General features: G+C 31.5%; 1 pseudogene; it reads left to right on the forward strand.

The window, feature by feature from the left end:
- Positions 1-3,882: 3,882 nt before the first annotated feature.
- On the forward strand, positions 3,883-18,349 carry LOC140889734 (uncharacterized; annotated as a pseudogene).
- The last annotated feature ends 2,464 nt before the right edge of the window (positions 18,350-20,813 follow it).

Consider the following 20,813-nt stretch of genomic DNA (forward strand, 5'->3'; position numbering starts at 1 on the left):
TCTGCATTATAAGCTACACGGGCAAGATCTATTCTACTACGCATTTCAATACTCCAATTGATCATCCAAACACTTAGGGAGCCCGGACCATTGCAGACGTCATCTTCAAAGCATATGTTGTGCATCTCATTTCGCTCTGTGAGAAGAATGAGAAGTCAAACTCATGAAGACTTCAGGACGCCTCATGTATTTTGAGTACCAAGAATGAGCTTGCACTTCCATATCCTTGCATAATTACGATGACACATCTCATGAGACAACGGAGGACGGTTGGAACGACGAGGACAGCGGAGAGAATCCAAGAAATGCCACATTCTCATCCCTCGTTCAAACACTCTCCTCCTATACTGATCCTTCCGGATCTCATACTCTTGCTCGAAAGATGAAATATTGTGATTGCCATTCATGTTTGCCATAATTTTTGTGTTACTAACCTTTTTCACTTAGCCTTATTTTATAGGTGCATTTCAAAGAGATGAAAGGCCATGCGACGCCTCAGCCTCACAAACGTCCAATCAATGTTTACTTATTTATTGAAGCTATATTAAATTCGATCTGCATATCTCTTGGATTGCATCAAATCCTGCTTGAGATCCTCAAAACTTTTCAGCCTTTATTTTGACTTAAATACCATTTCCTATTCTATGCAAGAAGTGGAATAGTAACGTAATTATTTTACAGACAGCATGTCCAATCACCAATATTTTCCTTTATTTTCTGCGTATATGCATTATATATCAAATCTTGCTATGAATATATCAAAATCTCATCATTATTATCTGACTACACATTAAATTTAAATTTATGATTGTTCAACCTCTAGGATAATCTTTCATCTGATTCGTTGAAACTTTCATCTGATTTAAATCTTATTTGATTTATGTGACCTTATTTGATCTTAGCATAAAATTTAAATTTATGATTGTTCAACCTCTAGGATAATCTTTCATCTGATTCGTTGAAACTTTCATCTGATTTAAATCTTATCTGATTTGTGTGACCTTATTTGATCTTAATTTTTAGATAAGTCTTATTTCTTTTGCATAAAAATTACATGTTCACATTAATTAGTTTTATCTGCACACTACATATGAACACAGAAACAAAGAATAAGGAAAATATTCCGTTTCATAAACTTGGATTGCATACATGCTTCTACTACACTTTTCGCATACATACTTAATCAATCTTATACAGTTCATCCGCAGACCTTTTCTTTGGAGCCCACACCCTCTTTCTCACATCCTCTTTGATACACCACCTGTTCAACCACTCCAGCAATGACAGATCAAAACGTCTGCCCTTGTACTCACCTGCATTGATCAGATGAGTGAGGACTCGCTCCTCCTTCCTATACATGATAAAGGACAAACACTTGTAAGAGAAAATGTCCTCAACCTTTCTCGAACCCAATAACTCCAGATACTTATTCTTTCTATCTTCCAGTTCCCAAACATCTTCTTGTTTGCGTGGAAGGAACGGAGTCTGGTGATACATCCTGATTTCTACGACTTTGAACCAAAGCCTCATTACCCATTTTAGGATGAACTCCTAAAGCTCCTCCTTAAATTCTTCAACGGATAGATCAGAACTCGTGGCAAACTTATCTGGAACTCTATTTTGCAAATGAAAAGTTACTTGGACTTTTCATACGAGTGTCCTATTTGTAGAGGATATCTTTGTCGTTTTATGTTCCAGAAATCGCATTTAAATATTATTATTTTTGCAGCGTGTTTAGACTTAATAATTATCAGCCGCATCTTTTTGAATTTGAAAGGCTTCTTACGTCAGATAGCCACGTATTTGGGCAAAACCTTTTAAAACTTATATGAAGCATTGTTTCTTTGACACTTAACATTTCTGAGCCCTAAACATCTCTTCCAAAAGAACAAATTACTCGCAACCTTCCTTCTATTTTGCAGGAACAGATGATGCCAATCACCCAAAATGTTCTTCTCATTGATTTCCACACCGTGTTCGATCTTACAGATCAAGGAATGGTGAACATGTTCAAAACGATTGAAGCTTCTGGGCTACGGAAATTTCTCAAAGGAGGGAAATCGCTTTACAAGTAGGCACTACCCAAATTCTTTCAGACCGCAAAGTTTGAAGATGGTGTTATCTCTGCAACTCTGGGTGGAGAATCAGTACGAATTACATCTGCCATATTCACTTCTTCATTTGATCTGCCAAGATAGGGAATCACTGATTTCTCGAAGATATCTGCTGCAACGAAGAAACAAATGAAGAGCATGTACTCTTTGACAGACAAGCCAATCAGAATACCTTGCAAAAAGAAAAAATTAAAGATGAAATTCAGAATCTTGCACGACATTGTGGCCAAATCACTTCTGGCCAAAGCAGGTTTCTTCGATGCAATTACATCTAAAAAATTTGATGTTATGGTTGCCATTTCTGCTGGTATTACTATCAATTGGTCTACTGTTCTGTTAGATATTCTATCTGCTATGATCTTTGCTCCAACAATTCAATTCCAAGGATTTGCCATTCAGATCGGAGAGATTTTGAATGACTTGAATGTCCATCTGGGATCTTCTTCTAATCTTCATCCGCATAAGACTCTGAACGAAAGGGCCATCGAGGTGTACAAGGGAAAGCAAATGATAGTATTCAAAGATGGTACGCCTAATCCAGATGAAATCGAAGACTTGACACTACCAGATGAATCCAAGCCTTTGGCAATTGAAGCTGCTAAATCTAAAAAGCCAGCAGCACCAAGAAGAAAGACTTCAGCAAAAAGGAAAACTTTGATATATTCATCTGAATCAAAAACCTCCGAGTCAGATCAAATGACCTTGGCAGAAATCATTGAGCCTCATCCACAGAAGAGAAGGAAAACGATTAGACCTCCTCCTAGGATCCCACAGGCTATTCAATCTGCACCAGTTCCAGCTATCCCCATATCAATGGTGGAAAGTGTTGTTCCTCTGCTGACTCATATGAACATCACCACTCTTCAGTCTGGATTCTTCAAAAAGCCTGGTGATGTATCGGATACATCCTCCAATGCTCAAAGGATAATTGATCTGACTGCTGATTACATCATCAAAAATGCAGAAGAAAAGATAAAGATTTTTGACAGGTGGGTATTTCATCGAACTGAGGATCACTTTTCAAAGATCAAGACTTTAGCCAAGTTGGAAAGCATTGCAACTCTTGAGAATAGAATCCTTGAGTGGGCTGAGACTCAAGTTATCTCTCGAGCACTGGAAAGAAGAGAGTTTGTAAATCTCAGGCTAAAGGAAAAAATTTTTCGAGCTCATCCGAGGTTACAGAGGACAAGGCTCAATCCCGCAAGTTTGGATATTTTTGATCAAACTGTCGCACTTAATCAACTAGAGAATGACGCTCATCTTATGACTATTACTGCTCAAATGATTATACAAGATTTTCCTCTGGAAACTTAGACCAAAGTACAGTCTTCTTCATCTGCTACTTGCTTTGCTGCAAGTGATCTAAACTTCTAGGATGAACTCAGTTTGTCTACTGATCCAATCACACCAAATGTCTCACCGGTTAGTGCTGCTTCTCCTCCAAAGGAAGCTCCGATTATTGATGTTGCACTTTCCAACAAGCCTGATGTAGAATTCCTATCTGAGGAACCACTGATCACATCCCAATGAAGATCAATCAAGTGATCAAATCTTAGATGCACAACAGACTGAACTCTCTGCATCTCAAGAACCCTTGGTGACTGAAGTTGAAATTGAAGAACCACTGGTTGCACAAGATGTTCTTGATGATCAACTGGTTGAGCATCTTATTTCATCTGAAAATCAAGCCATGGATGAATTATCGTTCAACATTCATGCTCTTGATGACTCTTTTGTTGAAGAAGTTTGAATTAAGTCACTAGAACAAATGCTCGCCTCCAACATTGATCTGAACACAGCAATTGTTCCATTCGTTCCAGTGGTAGAACAAAGTCAAGTATTATCTGCAGGATCAGTGGAAACAGTTCCGTCTGAACATTTGGTAATAGATCTGCCTCCTATTTTTAAAATAGTTAGGACTGATATAGTTCACAGTATATTCAGGCCCATTACTGTCATGTTCACGGATAAGTTGAATCTTCCATCTGCGACTTTATCGGAAATATATGTTTCAGATCAAATTGATTCATCTGAAATTATGGAAGATGCTGTTTTTAAACCTACTGCCGTCACAGCTCAACTACTTCAACCTTGTGATTCTTCTCATTCTGACGATGCTGCTCCTTCTACTTCCAATCCGATCGAGGTCAGACCAGATAAATTCTTATCTAAATCTCTCACTCAACTGTTCTCTATGGTATCTGAACTGCATATCAATCAAGTTCAAACTTCTACAGAGCTTCGCGATTTCAATTCACACATGCTGACAATGGTCAATAACATCAGCGAATCTGTATTAAATGTTCGAAAGCATCATACAATAGAATATATGAACATTATTCGAAAGCTGGAAAGTCTAGAAGCCTTTACTGAAGCTCACAACAAGCAAATTCATGATACTTTTGGCACCCAACTCAAAGTTATTCTGGATCTTTTATCAGAGAATGGTGATGCCAAAAAGAGGGAAAAGGCTACCTCATCTAAGGCCAAAGGAAAAGGAAAGAAGTGAATATTATCATATCAGAGAAGAGCAGAGTAGATCAGATCAATGCAACAATATTCTTGGAAAATTAATTTTTGACATTTATTTTGTCTAAAATTATTACTCGATCTATGAAAGTACACATTTGGAAAGCATTTCGATCTACCACCTTTATCATAATTTGATCTGGATATTGACTTTGTTTTGATATCACCAAAATGGAGAAATTGTTGGAGATAAAACTCTAAAGTTTTGGTGATAACAAGTCAAAACAAAACCAAGTAATAAAATAATTTAAGGACAAATCAATTCGGACTCATCAAGATCAAATTTTAAAGCTTCCAGATCAAATGTCCGATTTCCGGATGAACCAAGTATTTGATCCACGTTTCTTCACGAACAATTTACTTCAACGGATCAAATACAACAGACTTCCACCAGAACAATCCAGATCGATCAAGACAGATCAAGTAGCCATCAACCAGATAAAAGTCTCACTCTGAAGTAACCGTTGTTGAGGTTGTTGAAGTAAAAGAAAAAAACATTTAATGGGATTTTGAACGTTGATTGGCTTCCCTCAAAGTCAAGATTTGTGAGCCAATTTATGAGATATGTTGGCGGCTCATTCTCAAAAAATTTTGGCGGCTCACTGGTTACTTTTGAAGACTATAAATACTCAAGGGATTCAAAGATTCTAACAAGAGACCAAGAGTGAAAATCACAAGCTATCGAAATCTAAGTTTATCCTCAAAGCCAAAAAGCCTTCACTCAATATCCTAACTCAAAAACCCAGATTATCAGATCAAAGTTTTGAGATCCTGAGTTAGAAAGTATTACAAAGATCGATTGAACTCAAAGAAATACATTCAAGAGCGATCCAGATCAAAGCCATTCACAACTATCCAGATCAAAACATCGAAGCACACTCTGTAGCTTCGTTTTTGTAACTCAAAGCAAATTGATTGCTCTGCTTCGAGAGAGAGTATTGCTAGGAGTTCCTTTCAAAGGATTGATCGGATTGGATTTGTATAAAGCGTTGTATAAATCAAAGTCTTCTAGTGGAATCCTTCTGAAAATAAAAGAAGGGGTGACGTAGGAGAATTAATCTCCGAACATCCATAAAAAACTCTGTCCCTTTTACATACCACATTTACATTACTTAATCTGCCTTAGCTTTCTAATTATTCAAATCTGCAAGGAAGATTTCTTCCGCCTGATAATTTTAGATCTTTCGAGCAGATCAAAGTTTTAAGCAACAAAACTTGTGTTTGATTTTCACAAATCAGATCGAAAAATTTCTAAAAGTTTTTAAATAGTGTATTCAACCCCCTCCCTTCTACAAATATTGTCGATCCTAACAAGATTTTAACTTAAGATAATTTTTTTTTTTTACTCCTAAATATTATTAATATAAATTTGGAAGTAACCCGATCAATTTATTTAAATTTTAATTTTTATTTCATATTGAATAAATTTAAAAATTATATAATTTTTAGCGAGTCTAACCTAGATTAAACACGTTAGATTACGGATACTACAAAGCGGGTCTCGTAGTTTAGCCAAACCTGTTTCGTTACCTTAAATAGTTTGAAGCCGAACTCCAATCCGACATAATTCTATACTCGATAATAAATTTTTGTATTTTAAGTTTACATATATTTTAGTTAATTTAAAAACTATAAATTCATTTTAAAATATTATGTAAATATATATTTTTAAAAAATCAGATAATACCCGACATGAACTTAAACTTATGGTTCTTACTTCTTACAAATAACAAAGGACCCAAAAATGAAAAACCCGATTCTAGAAATAGAGTAGTAAAAATGGATTAGATTGATCATGACAACCTATCTTGATCATGAAAAATTGATGGGTTAAATTATGATTTTAGTGGCTTGTTTGGAGGCGGGGCTCTTAAATAGAATGTAGGTTATGGTTGTACGGCACACGGATTCCCGTCCCGCCAAATCTAAAAAAAAAAAATAAATTAAAATTATAATTTTTTTAAAATTGTTGTGTCAATACACTTATTTTTAATGTATTTTTTTTTAAAAAAATAAAACTAATATGTTATGTGATTAAATATTTGAGTATGTGATTTTTTTTAAATACAAAATATAGTAGCTGATACTAAAATTTTTATACGATTGTTTGATTGATTGTAATATTTATTATTTATTATGATGTGATTTTAAAAAAAAATTATCATGTAAAATTGTTTCTTTTTTTTTTTTTGAAGTATCAGTGTTGTTCACATTTATTTATTTTTATTTTATTTTTGATAGATTGACATGCCTAACCTGTCACCTACAATTGGATGGGACGAGGTTTTTTTGGAGACCGCCGAATTGTCCCATTTGATGATGGATGGACGGACCCATTTGATACTCTTATTAGAAATATTTTGCCTTAACAGAGAATTTTGGGCTCGGAAGGAATTTGTATTTTTGCCCAAGATCAAATCCTTAAATTCCTAATTATAGAAATTTTTGAATGATTGAGACTTTAAAATTTGGATTTTCTAGTCGGCTAAATATTATTCCTTAGTCAAATCTACTTATTATATGTTGTCACAATTGGATATAGCAAATTATATTTAGTTTGGACACGCTGCAACTAGATATGGTTAACACATTAAATCAATCTAGATCCGATCTAAATTCGATTCAATTAATCCAAAAACATTATAATTGTGTCGATCTAAAAATAGATTCAAAACCATTTAAAATAGATCCATCAGAATACGATAACTAGGTTAAAATCGTTTTCACACCGCTATATTATATAGCATGCACGCTACATATATAAATAAATAATTCATAAATAAATTAAAAAATTACTAAAGACTTATATATGATTTCTTTAGACATATTTTAATAAAATATTTTCAAATTGGTGAAAATTGATTTTATTCAAGCGTAATCCAATTTTCGATTATTTATCATGTTACAGTTATAATCTGGTAAATCTGAAACCGATAAAATAAGATATGATATCGGATTTGTTCAATATTTCAAATTTAAAAATGGAAAATATTTTAAAATATATTATTATTGTAATGACGATTTCTCCATTTCTATTTTAATTTTGTATACTGAAATTTTTTAAAAAGTAGTGGGTCCCGCGTAAATTCTTGCGGAAACCCTTTGCTCTGATTGTCACAGGTGAGTGAATTTAGCACGACCCAAATAAAATCGAGTCTCCGAATATCTATCCGATGCAACAGTCTCGTTGCCTGCCTAATTGTTCCAAATTACTCAACGCCACTTTTATGCATCAAATCTAATTAATGATTTAATTATTAAAACAATCTTTTTAAGCCTTTATCGTATTATTATTTATTCAATCAAACCCAAAAAGACAAAAGTCAAATTTAAATCTATAAATTAAAAAAAAGCAAGCATTAGATTACAAAAACGATTACAACGTAATTTTTAAAATTACAAAATTATCTGACATGTACTAATAAAAATAGGATCATGTAGCAGGCACAAATTAGATCACACATTAGGTTATTAAATGCATATGAAATTACAAAAATACATTTTTGAAAGAGTTTTTTTTAAAAAAAATAAAATGTAGGGATGAATTTATGATTTCAAATATAATTTGTAACCGAATTTGTAATTTTCATTGTATATTTCACGAAAAGATTTTTTCATCGAGATAATTTTATGATATGGATAAATTGTAAATAATAATATTTATGAATTTTGTAAGCAGCATCACAAATATTTGTCGCAGCATACGTACGCAAAGAACTGAAACCGCCCCGTTATATTTGTGCACATCACCTGCCAATTTCTTCATATTTTTCAAACTTTTAAGCCCACAGAAAATATTCCTTCTTCTATCCAAGCGATACATTCGCTCTCCATATAAGGTTCTCTCTCATTCGGGAAATAGACTTTCTTTAGACTGTGTTCTTTTCTTTTTCTTGGGATTTGTCGGAGTTTTTTAATCTTGAAGTGAAGAATTTAAATTTACATGCAGAACCCAACTTCTTGAAAGAGATTGAATTCGGACGCCTTATCTTTGATCAAGAAATCCATTTTCTTTATCTGGGTAGTCGAAGAACCTAATCATACTGATACGTGTCAAAATACATTGCATTACTATATATCTCTTACCTTGTATGTTAGATGGCGGCAGAGCCAAAAGACTGAAAGAGTAGTGGAGAGGAGTGAAACTAGAAGTTGAAATATTTTGAGAAAGTGAAACTATACTTCGTTGTATATAGAATGTATAGTAATTCTGCGAGAGGAGCCGTCCTCTGCCAACTCAACTTTGGTTCCCCCACTTTTGTTTGTTCCTTTTATGCCATACCACAATACCCCATTTTGAGTCTATAGTTATTACTGATATTTCGAATAGTGGCTACGTTGGTGAACTAACAATCTAGAATGTTTTTCTGGCGCATTTAAAGCTGTTAATGAACGTTTGTTCCTTTTCTGTTTGAAAATTCAGGGAATGGAGAATTATGATTGATGCATGGATGAAAGCTACAACAGCCATTACAAGAAGTTAGTCATAAAGATTTTCTGATTATGAACTAAAATTTGTGTTTCTTAATTGTGAATAATGGATTATTTTCTTAGGTGGAGAAGCCGAAACAGAATCAGTTAAAATGACCGCTGAAGAAGAAGAAGAGGGAGGGCTTCCGTCTCCTCCGCTAGATGAAGGAGCTTTCTTTACTACTACTGCTTCAATGGAGCTGTCAAAGGTGTCATATCTCCTCATTTTGTTGTTAAAGTTCTGCAATTTGTGACTTTTCTGATTTCATGACATGGTTAACTTATTTGTTTTTTTCTATCTTTTCATGATTGGTGAAGTTCTTTGATGGCATGGATGATGATGGAAGTGAGTTTCTTTCTCCCTTTTAACGCTTCATATGTTATGTTATATTTTGGCTATTCGGTTCTTTTAATAAGAATTGCCCTTTTGAAAACGAATAAAAGATTCATGCTCTTGGTTACGGTTTCAGACCTTGGAAACAGTGGGGCCTTCAACAAGAACCAAGAAAATAGCAGAGAGCTGTCCCTTGAGAAGACGAACATTCCGAAGTTGAAGCTCAAGGATCCCGGTAATTCAAGCATTCCTCCGACTAGCAGGAAGGTTGAAAAGAGAGAAAATCAGGAAGCTACATTGAAGAAACAAATGCTTGAACCAAATAGGCCTCAAAATGGTGAATGTCGACTAGCCAAACCAAAACCACACTGTATTGAAACTCGACTAGATGGGCGAAACCCTCCGAGCAATCAATCTAGGCCCATGAAACCAAATCCAGCGCTGCAGCCGAGGGTTGAGAGTGACATCAAGATTCAGCAGAAACCAGACACAGGCACAATTCAGAAAAAACCAATGCCTCCCAAACAGGTGAGTTGTGCAAGTACAAGAGATATCAATGTGAACCTGTTGGCTCAATTACTCTCTCATGTCTCCAACTGTTCTTGTATCTGCAGAAGTTGGATTTTAACAACGAGGCTTCGGTTCAGATGAAATTAGAGGTGGAAAAAAGAAAGCTACAAGAGTGTTATCAAGCAGTCGAAAATGGTTAGTTTGCCTACTTCCTATTGTTTAGCACTTGTTGTATATATTATTACATCGTGTCATGCCTTGGAGCATAGGCCATACAGGAAGTAGGCCGTAAACATGATTCTATGCAGTGAATCCTGATAGCGAAAGCTTTGCATTTTTCGTTGTCTGGGAAATTATTGACCCAACTTACAATATAGGTCTATTACACTTTAAGGCCTTCTTTCACAAAGCAGTATAAGGTTCTATACATATAGTGAGAAACTTGTATGTCATATGATCTATCATTAAACTCTTTCATCTAATATTAATCATCACACATCTCAACAGCCAAGAAGCGGAGAACAATACAAGTGGTGGAGCTTCACGATCTTCCCAAAAAGAGTTTTGCGCCGAGGAATAATCAGCACATGAAGGCCGGCTTATCCAACAAGAATAGGCGCCGGTAGCTACTGTCAGGGACGGATCCAAGATTGTAAATTTTGGGGGCCGTATATTAGGTAACGATGGGGTGCAACGATGACGGAGCTACCAATTTCAAATGAGGATTTTCATTTTAGCTCTTAGGATCTTCATTTTCGCTCTTTCATAATTGTAATCCGTTAATTAGTTACAAAAAACATTGTATTTGAGTTTGATAAATATAAAGAGGAAAAAATTTGAGAACTAAAAACACGAACCTTGTGCAAATGTAAAAAGAAATGATGATCTCATAATCGATAAATATATATTGGAGTATGAATAAATACATAAATAAGACACACATGTGTATAATTGTTTTTTGTATAGCAATAAAGTTTTTTTAAATTCCAAGGACCAAGGAGATCCACCACAACTAGCAAAATCAAATTTTAAATAAATAAAATTGTTTCTTTTTTTTGTAAATTTACACTTTATTTTAAAATTTAATTTAAAATCCAAAAAATATTGTTATTTTTACTAATTTTTTAGATCTTTTTCAATACAAAAATAATGATTAAAAATAAAATTTTAGAAATCTAGGTTTCGATTTATGGGGAATGTTACGCTTAAATTAAGTACAATAAGCATATTAAATTAATTAAGTACAAATGTACAATAGGCCTATTAAACCATTTAAAATTAATAATAAAATTAAAAATGAAGGATTTAATCATTTTAAAAACAATAAATAAAATTAAAAATGAAGTACAAATGTACAATAGACCTACTAAACCATTGAAAAATAATAAATAAAAGATTATTTAAATAATAATATAATAATAAATAAAAGGGAGAATGAAGGTAGAAAGATTGGAACATCGCTCCTATTAGAAATCACCATTACCTTACAAACTAAGCTTGTCATCTTACATGCAAATCATGTTAACTGTTTATATATATAAATACTATAAAAAAAAAAATTCATCTACTTTTTCCCATAAATCTACTTTTTTCTAATAAATTATTGTTGAATACTTTAAGTGGATGTATAATTCTTATATTTAATTATTATGAGAATTATTGGGGATAGTGTTTTTCGAAAAATGTAGAGACATGAGATAAATTAAGATGTATAAAAATATCTTTTGATTATGATAATATAATATTAAGATACTAATAGAGAAAAAAAATAATTTAAACAGAAAAAGATAATTAAGTTATCATGTAAAACATATAATGAGTTGCATGTCAATTGTAATAATTCAATAATTTTTTGTTTCGAAAATTAATGTAGAGGCATGAGATAAATTAAGATGCATAAAAAAATCTTGTGATTATGATAATATAATATTAAGATATTAATAAAAAAAATAAAATAAAACAGTTATTTTAGTTTGAAATTATCATATTAAAATACATAATGAGCTATATAAATTGTAATAGTGTACCGAAAGAAGAAATACACATACTTTTTACTCTATCATTATAAAAATAACTAAATGTGTAGCGACCCAACCCGGATCGCCTACTATTAAGCTAGATTAAGCATGCAATTTACTTAACAAACGATAAACAGAAATTAACAGCGGAATAAATATCTCAGCAATACAAAACAAGTCGGCAGAATACAATCGACACTAAAAACCCAATTAGAATACTTTGTTGGGCAATTTGCTCAAAAATCCCCAAATGCAAACATATTTTGCTTTGGGGTCCCTAGTCCTAAAATGTGGTACAAAACAATACAATATGTGGTACAAAACCATACAAGATGTGATACAAATTAACAAAAATTATGGTACAAAAAAGTGGCTAGGGAGTGTAGAGCAAAACATGTTTGCATTGGGGATTTTTGAGCAATTTGCACTACTTTGTTACACAACCAAATCAAAACTGTAACAAATCCCTAGAATTAAGGGAACTCTAGAAACCATTGCTCCAGATCTCAATCCTGCCTCGATCCCTCTGCGTCTTCTAGTCTGAGAACCGCCCCGTCGAATAATGTAGTACCTAAAATGTAATCTACTAAATCGCATGTATTCAAATTTAATAAATATTACGATTATTATTTTTTAAGTTTAATTTATTTAAATTCTTTATTTTATTGTGTGTTAATAAAATATTAATTGTTTAAAATATATTCATTTAAAATATTTTATTTTGCTACTTAATTGTTTTAAAGATTATAAAAGATTTAAGATTTATTTATTTAAATAATTTTAATTTTTTAAGATTTATTTATTTAAATGATTTTAAATGTTTAAGATTTGTCTATTTAAATGATTTGAATTGTCCAGTTTATTTATTTAAAATAATTTAAGTTTATCGATTAGTTATTTTAAATTATTTTAAATGCCTAGCTTATTTATTTTAAATGCTTTTAACTGTTCAAGTCATTTTAAATGTTTTTATTCCGTTTGTGTATTTATTTAAATTAGTTTTAAACGTTTGTCTACTTTGTTTAAATTATTTTAATTGCAATGTTTATTATTTAAAAATATTATTTATCGCTGAGACATCAAAATATTTAAAGTGTTGATTTTAAATTCCTAAGTTAGTGCTTAAATTCCTTCAGATGTTATTTGTTTAATTATTAAGTTAATTATTATTGAGATTCTTGAGTTCAGTGACCTCCGGTTCCGGCATACGACGATGGTGGATTTCGACAATAAATTCCTAGATTTTATTTCAAGAATTTTAAGTTGGGATAAATGAGGAAAATAGATGAAAGTTTGATTTTAAGAATATTTCGGTTGTCAAAAATCACTTTTATTGCATTCTTGAGCTTATTCTTTAACTTTTTTAAAAGTTAGAATTTTGTGGTGGGTCTGGCCAAACGTTGTTGCAAATAATGGTTGTAAGTTGTAACAAATACTATAATTTTGTATAAATTAGACATTGAGGAAAATATATAATTTGATGTCATGACATATTTAATAAATAAAATTTAAGAAAAAATATAATAAATAATAGATTGTGTTGAAAAATTATTTTATCACTACTGATTTTGAGAAAATAATAATAATAATAATAATAATAATACAGATAATGCATTCTAAACATTAAATTAAATTATAGCGTCTTTTTTTCTTTGTATAACCATTTTTCTTCTTTCACGACTTTTTCATTTGCCATCCATTATTTATTCCTAAAAAAATTAATTTTGTCATCTTCTTCGATAATAATTCTTGTGATGTTTTCTCTATCAATTATTTTTGTTTTTATATCTTTATTCTTTGATTTTTTTGTTGCATTATGCTGAAATAATTCTTTACAAGAGTATAAATAATTTCATTGTCTCCAACTAAATAATTTCATTGTCTCCAACCTCCATTTTTGTGTTATTATCTTCTATTATTTATAAGTCAATATCGTAAATAATCAATGTATTATTTAACTTTTTTTTTATTTTTAATTTCATGATAATTTGTTTGAAATCTACTATTGCAATAATTTTTATTGCTAAATTTTTGCTCGAATGTTGAATGCTTTTGATTAAAAATGTTAACATTTTGTCTTGTATTTCAACTGTCTTATCCATTTTGAGAATAAATGTATATTCTTTTTTAATTTAATATCTCTAAAATTTTTTAGTATATTGAAGTGATGTTGTTCTATAAATAAAGAAGATTTTATTAATAATTTGTAATAATATATAGGACCGAGCGCTTTCTACTTTACCAAAAGCTATAATTGGCGGTAATATTGCAACTCAAATATTTTAAACCGCACGACAACCAAGCAAGAACAATTATTGCACTCAACAATCTTTCATTGCACTCCTTGTAATCAATGAGAATCAAACTCATTAAGCTTACAGTTTTAATGTTCATCACTTACATTCATCGTTATTCTATAGCAATATATATTAACAATACATTATCAATAACTCATGTTATCAATATTGATATTGATTTTTATGCAATTATTAACTCGAGTTTCCATTATTTGGTTGATTAATATTGAGCAAGTATGACATGTTTGGTATAATGCATTTTTTTTATTTCTTTCTTATGTATGTATGCTCTGAAACGATATGATTTATTATGTATTTGCTAATAAGTGATATGTTAATCCAATTAAATAAAATATTTATTTTGTAATGTTCTAATTTATGTGTTAATTAATTATTTTACGAGTATTGATTTATGTAATAATAATAATAATAATAATAATAACAACAACAACAACAACAACAACAACAACAACAACAACAACAACATATATAATGCATTTTAAATATTAATTTAAATTATTAATAAATATTTTTTTCCTCTATATGTTGAATTTTTTTTATCTCTTTCACGATTTTTTCTCATTTAACATGTATTATTTTTCCTATATGAAAAAGTCAATATTATTATCATCTTTATTAATAGCAATTTATATGGTGGGTCTGGCCAAACACGAAGACCCACCGGGACCTGCTTGTGAACATGTTTGGGCGAGTCTAAACTCGTCTCTCTGGGGCGGGTTTAATACAAGGATAAATTTAGATCCGATCAATTACCATCCCTTTATTGAAGTGTTGTCGTTCTTTAAATAAAGTATATTTTATAATAATTGATAATATATATACTATTTGAAAGAAAAACTATCACATGATTAGTTATGGAATCAATATAATCTTTAACATTGCAACTAATAAAAAAATTTGTAATATTTTCGAACAATATAACCCTCGTGTTTTAATATTTTTGTTAGGATCGAAAATACGTGTAGAGGGGGGGGGGGGGGTGAATACACTATTTTTAAATTTAAAGTTTCTTCGATCTGATTTGTGAAAATCAGACAGAAGTTTTGTTGCTTAAAACTTTAATCTGCTCGAAAGATCTGAAATTATCAGGTGGAAGAAATCTTCCTTGCAGATTGAATACTTGTAAGGCTAAGACAGATAGAATAATGTAAGTGCAGTAAGTAAAGAGATAGAGTTGTTTTTAGATGTTCTGAGATGAATTTTCCTACGTCACCCCTTCTTCTGTTTCCAAAATGATTCCACTAGAAGACTTTGATTTATACAAGGCTTTGTACAAATCCAATCCAATCAATCCTTTGAAATGAACTCCTAGCAATATTCTCTCTCGAAGCAGAACAAACTCTCTGCTTTGAGTTACACAATGAAGCTACAAAATGTGCTTCGGTGATGTGATCTGGATAGCTGTGAATGGCTTTGATCTGGATCGATTTTGTATGTGCTTTCTTTGGACTTGATCGATCTTTGAAATATTCTCTAACTCAGAATGTCGAGAATTTGATCTGATGATATGGGTATCTGAGTTATGCTGAGTGAAGGCTTTTCAATTTGAATGAACTTCGATTTTGATAGCTTGTGTTTTTCACTCTTGGTCTCGTATCTGAATCTTTGAAATGCTCGAGTATTTATAATATTCAAAAGTAGCCAGTGAGCCGCCAACATTCTCTGTCAATGAACCGCCAACATATCTTATTCTGTGTTCATTATGGTTCAATCTATGTTGTATTAAATATTGCTAAAAACTTGGTATTTTTATCTACCAGATTGAGGTCTACTTTTGTTGATGTTTTCTCGGTTGAACTGACGAATGGGATTCTTTTACTTGTTTTTTTTTTTTATTTGGTTTATGTAGATGTTCTTTGTATAATTGTTGCTTACTACTTTAGCTATTGCCTGTGTTTGTTTTAGTTATGGTTTTGATTGTTGCCTTGTTTTTCTTGACCAGCCGGTGGAGTTATTGTTTGATTCATTGAGGCGGCTTCAACTTATGCATATCTCCTTAGAGACACTAAAGGTTCGAGCGGAATCCTTGTTTAGGATTATATTCTTCTGCGACATTTTGTTCTTAATCTTGTTTCCAATGATCTCATCTCAGGTTACTCACATTGGAAAGTCTGTTAAGGTTCTGCAAAAGCATGCTTCCAAGGATATTCAGAATCTTGTTGCGGCATTAATGGAGTATGAACTGTCTTCTATCGCCTAATTATGATACTATCGGTTTTGTTTCTCCTTGGAGTATAGTTTGTTTTGGAGTACTAAAGAGAAAGAACCTAATCATACTGATACGTGTCAAAATACATTGCATTACTATATATCTCTTACCTTGTATGTTAGATGGCGGCAGAGCCAAAAGACTGAAAGAGTAGTGGAGAGGAGTGAAACTAGAAGTTGAAATATTTTGAGAAAGTGAAACTATACTTCGTTGTATATAGAATGTATAGTAATTCTGCGAGAGGAGCCGTCCTCTGCCAACTCAACTTTGGTTCCCCCACTTTTGTTTGTTCCTTTTATTCCATACCACAATACCCCATTTTGAGTCTATAGTTATTACTGATATTTTGAATAGTGGCTACGTTGGTGAACTAACAATCTAGAATGTTTTTCCGGCGCATTTAAAGCTGTTAATGAACGTTTGTTCCTTTTCTGTTTGAAAATTCAGGGAATGGAGAATTATGATTGATGCATGGATGAAAGCTACAGTAGCCATTATAAGAAGTTAGTCATAAAGATTTTTTGATTATGAACTAAAATTTGTGTTTCTTAATTATGAATAATGGATTATTTTGTTGGGGAAATTGCATATATCACCCTTGTAAATTCCGTGTTAGCTAATAACCCCCTGTGAAAATTTTTTAAGCTAATAACCCCCTGTTATTCTAGATTTGTAGCATACACACCCTTTTCAGCAAAAAATAACGAAAATACCCATACATAAAATAAATGATAAATTAAATAGTTCATAAAAGTCGAGGGAATTTTCGTCATTTTTTAGCCAGAAGGGGTGTGTATGCTACAAATCTCGAATCACAGGAGGTTATTAGCTTAAAAAATTTTCACAGGGGGTTATTAGCTAGCACGGGATTTCACAAGGGTGATATATGCAATTTCCCCTATTTTGTTAGGTGGAGAAGCCGAAACAGAATTAGTTAAAATGACCGCTGAAGAAGAAGAAGAAGAGGGAGGGCTTCCGTCTCCTCCGCTAGATGAAGGAGCTTTCTTTACTACTACTGCTTCAATGGAGCTGTCAAAGGTGTCATATCTCCTCATTTTGTTGTTAAAGTTCTGCAATTTTTGACTTTTCTGATTTCATGACATGGTTAACTTATTTTATTTTTTCTATCTTTTCATGATTGGTGAAGTTCTTTGATGGCATGGATGATGATGGAAGTGAGTTTCTTTCTCCCTTTTAACGCTTCATATATTATGTTATATTTTGGCTATTCGGTTCTTTTAATAAGAATTGCCCTTTTGAAAACGAATAAAGATTCATGCTCTTGATTACGATTTCAGACCTTAGAAACACTGGGGCCTTCAACAAGAACCAAGAAAATAGCAGAGAGCTGTCCCTTGAGAAGACGGACATTCCGAAGTTGAAGCTCAAGGATCCCGGTAATTCAAGCATTCCTCCGACTAGCAGGAAGGTTGAAGAAACAAATGCTTGAACCAAATAGGCCTCAAAATGGTGAATGTCAACTAGCCAAACCAAAACCACACTGTACTGAATCTCAACTAGATGGGCGAAAGCCTCCGAGCAATCAATCTAGGGCCATGAAACCAAAACCAGCGCTGCAGCCGAGGGTTGAGAGTAACATCAAGATTCAGCAGAAACCAGACACAGGCACAATTCAGAAAAAACCAATGCCTCCCAAACAGGTGAGTTGTGCAAGTACAAGAGATATCAATGTGAACTTGTACGTTGGCTCAATTACTATCTCATGTCTCCAAGAATTCTTGTATCTGCAGAAGTTGGATTTTAAGAACAAAGCTTTGGTTCAGATGAAATTAGAAGTGGCAAAAAGAAAGCTACAAGAGTGTTATCAAGCAGTCGAAAATGGTTAGTTTGTCTACTTCCTATTGTTTAGCACTTGTTGTATATATTATTACATCGTGTCACGCCTCAGAGCATAAGCCATACAGGAACAAGAAACTTTGTATTTGAGTTTGATAAATATAAAGAGGAAAAAATTTGAGAACCAAAAACACGAACCTTGTGCAAATGTAAAAAGAAATGATGATCTCATAATCGATAAATATATATTGGAGTATGAATAAATACATAAATAAGACACACATGTGTATAATTGTTTTTTGTATAGCAATAAAGTTTTTTTAAATTTCAAGGACCAAGGAGATCCACCACAACTAGCGAAATCAAATTATAAATAAATAAAATTGTTTTTTTTTGTTGTAAATTAACACTTTATTTTAAAATTTAATTTATGATTAAAAATAAATTTTAGAAATCTTGGTTTCGATTTATGGGGAATGTTACGCTTAAATTAAGTACAATAAGCATATTAAATTAATTAAGTACAAATGTACAATAGGCCTATTAAACCATTTAAAATTAATAATAAAATTAAAAATAAAGGATTTAAGCATTTTAAAATATAATAAATAAAATTGAAAATGAAGTACAATAGACCTACTAAACCATTTAAAAATAATAAATAAAAGTTTATTTAAAAATAATAATAATAAATAAATAAATAAATAAAATATGTAAAATAAAGGAGCATCTCATAATCGATAAATATATATTGAAGTGTGAATAAATACATAAATAACACACACATATGTGTATATATGTTTTTTGTATAGCAATAAAGTTTTTTTAAATTTCAAGGACCAAAGAGTCCATCACTACTAGCGAAATCATATTTTAAATTAATAAAATTCTATTTTTTTAGTAAATTTACACTTTATTTTAAAATTTAATTTAAAGTCCAGAAAATATTGTTATTTTTACTAATTTCTAGATTTTTTTCAATACAAAAATAATGATTAAAAATAAAATTTTAGAAATTTAGATTTCGATTTATGGAGAATGTTTACGCTTAAATTAAGTACAATAGGCCTATTAAACCATTTAAAATTAATAAATAAAATTAAAAATGACGGATTTAATCATTTTAAAAATAATTAATAAAATTGAAAATGAAGTACAATAAACCTACTAAACCATTTAAAAATAATAAATAAAAGTTTATTTAAATAATAATAATAAATAAAAGGGAGAATAAAGGTAGAAAGATTGGAACATCGCTCCTATTAGAAATCACCATTACCTTACAAACTAAGTTTGTCATCTTACATGCAAATCATGTTAACTGTTTATATATATGAATACTATAAACAAAAAGTTCGTCTACTTTTTCCCCATGAATCTACTTTTTTCCAATCAATTATTGTTGAATACTTTAAGTGGATGTATAATTCTTATATTTAGTATTATGAGAATTATTGGCGATAATTTTTTTTCGAAAAATATAGAGACATGAGATAAATTAAGATGTATAAAAATCTCTTTTGATTATGATAATATAATATTAAGATACTAATAAAGAAAAAAATATTTAAATAAAAAAAGATAATTATTTTTGTTTGAAATTATCATATAAAACACATAATGAGCTGCATGTAAATTGTAATAATTCAATAATTTTTTGTTTCGAAAATTAAAGTAGAGGCATGAGATAAATTAAGATGCATAAAAAAATCTTGTGATTATGATAATATAATATTAAGATATTAATAAATTAAATAAAATAAAACAGTTATTTTAGTTTGAAATTATCATATTAAAATACATAATGAACTAGATAAATTGCAATAGTGTACCGAAAGAAGAAATACACATACTTTTTACTCTATCATTACAAAAATAACTAAATATGTAGCGATCCAACCCGGATCACCTACTACTAAGCAAGATTAAGCATGCAATTTATTTAACAAACGATAAACAAAAATTAACATGGAATAAATATCTCAACAATACAAAACAAGTTGGCAGAATACAATCGATACTAAAAACCCAATTAGAATACTTTGTTACACAATCAAATCGAAACTATAACAAATCCCTAGAACTAAGGGAACTCACAGAAACCACTGCTCCAGATCTCAACCCTGCCTCGATCCCTCTGCGTCGTCTAGTCTGAGACCCGCTTTGTCGAATAGGGTGTCCAACAATAAAATAAAGGACGTGAGCGACTACGCTCAACATAATAAGCACAATTATACAAACTCAAATGATGCATGCAAGTGACTGGGTACTGATTATATCTGAGTAATTGCTCAGTCTACCTAGGCGTCATCGAGTATGCAGTACCATCTGGGGTCAACTCCGCTGGGTACATCCACACACTCGTACTAATCACCGTAGTGTCAGTCTCCGTCATCACGGCGTCTCCCGTTGATAGATAATATAATCAATAAATATAGGATTGAGCAACTTTACTATAAATGTTTATCTCAAAGGAGAAACATATTGAACATGATATGCACATGCAACATAATA

The sequence above is a fragment of the Henckelia pumila genome, chromosome 3 (assembly GCF_033568475.1).
Source record: "Henckelia pumila isolate YLH828 chromosome 3, ASM3356847v2, whole genome shotgun sequence".
Classification (NCBI taxonomy): Eukaryota; Viridiplantae; Streptophyta; class Magnoliopsida; order Lamiales; family Gesneriaceae; genus Henckelia; species Henckelia pumila.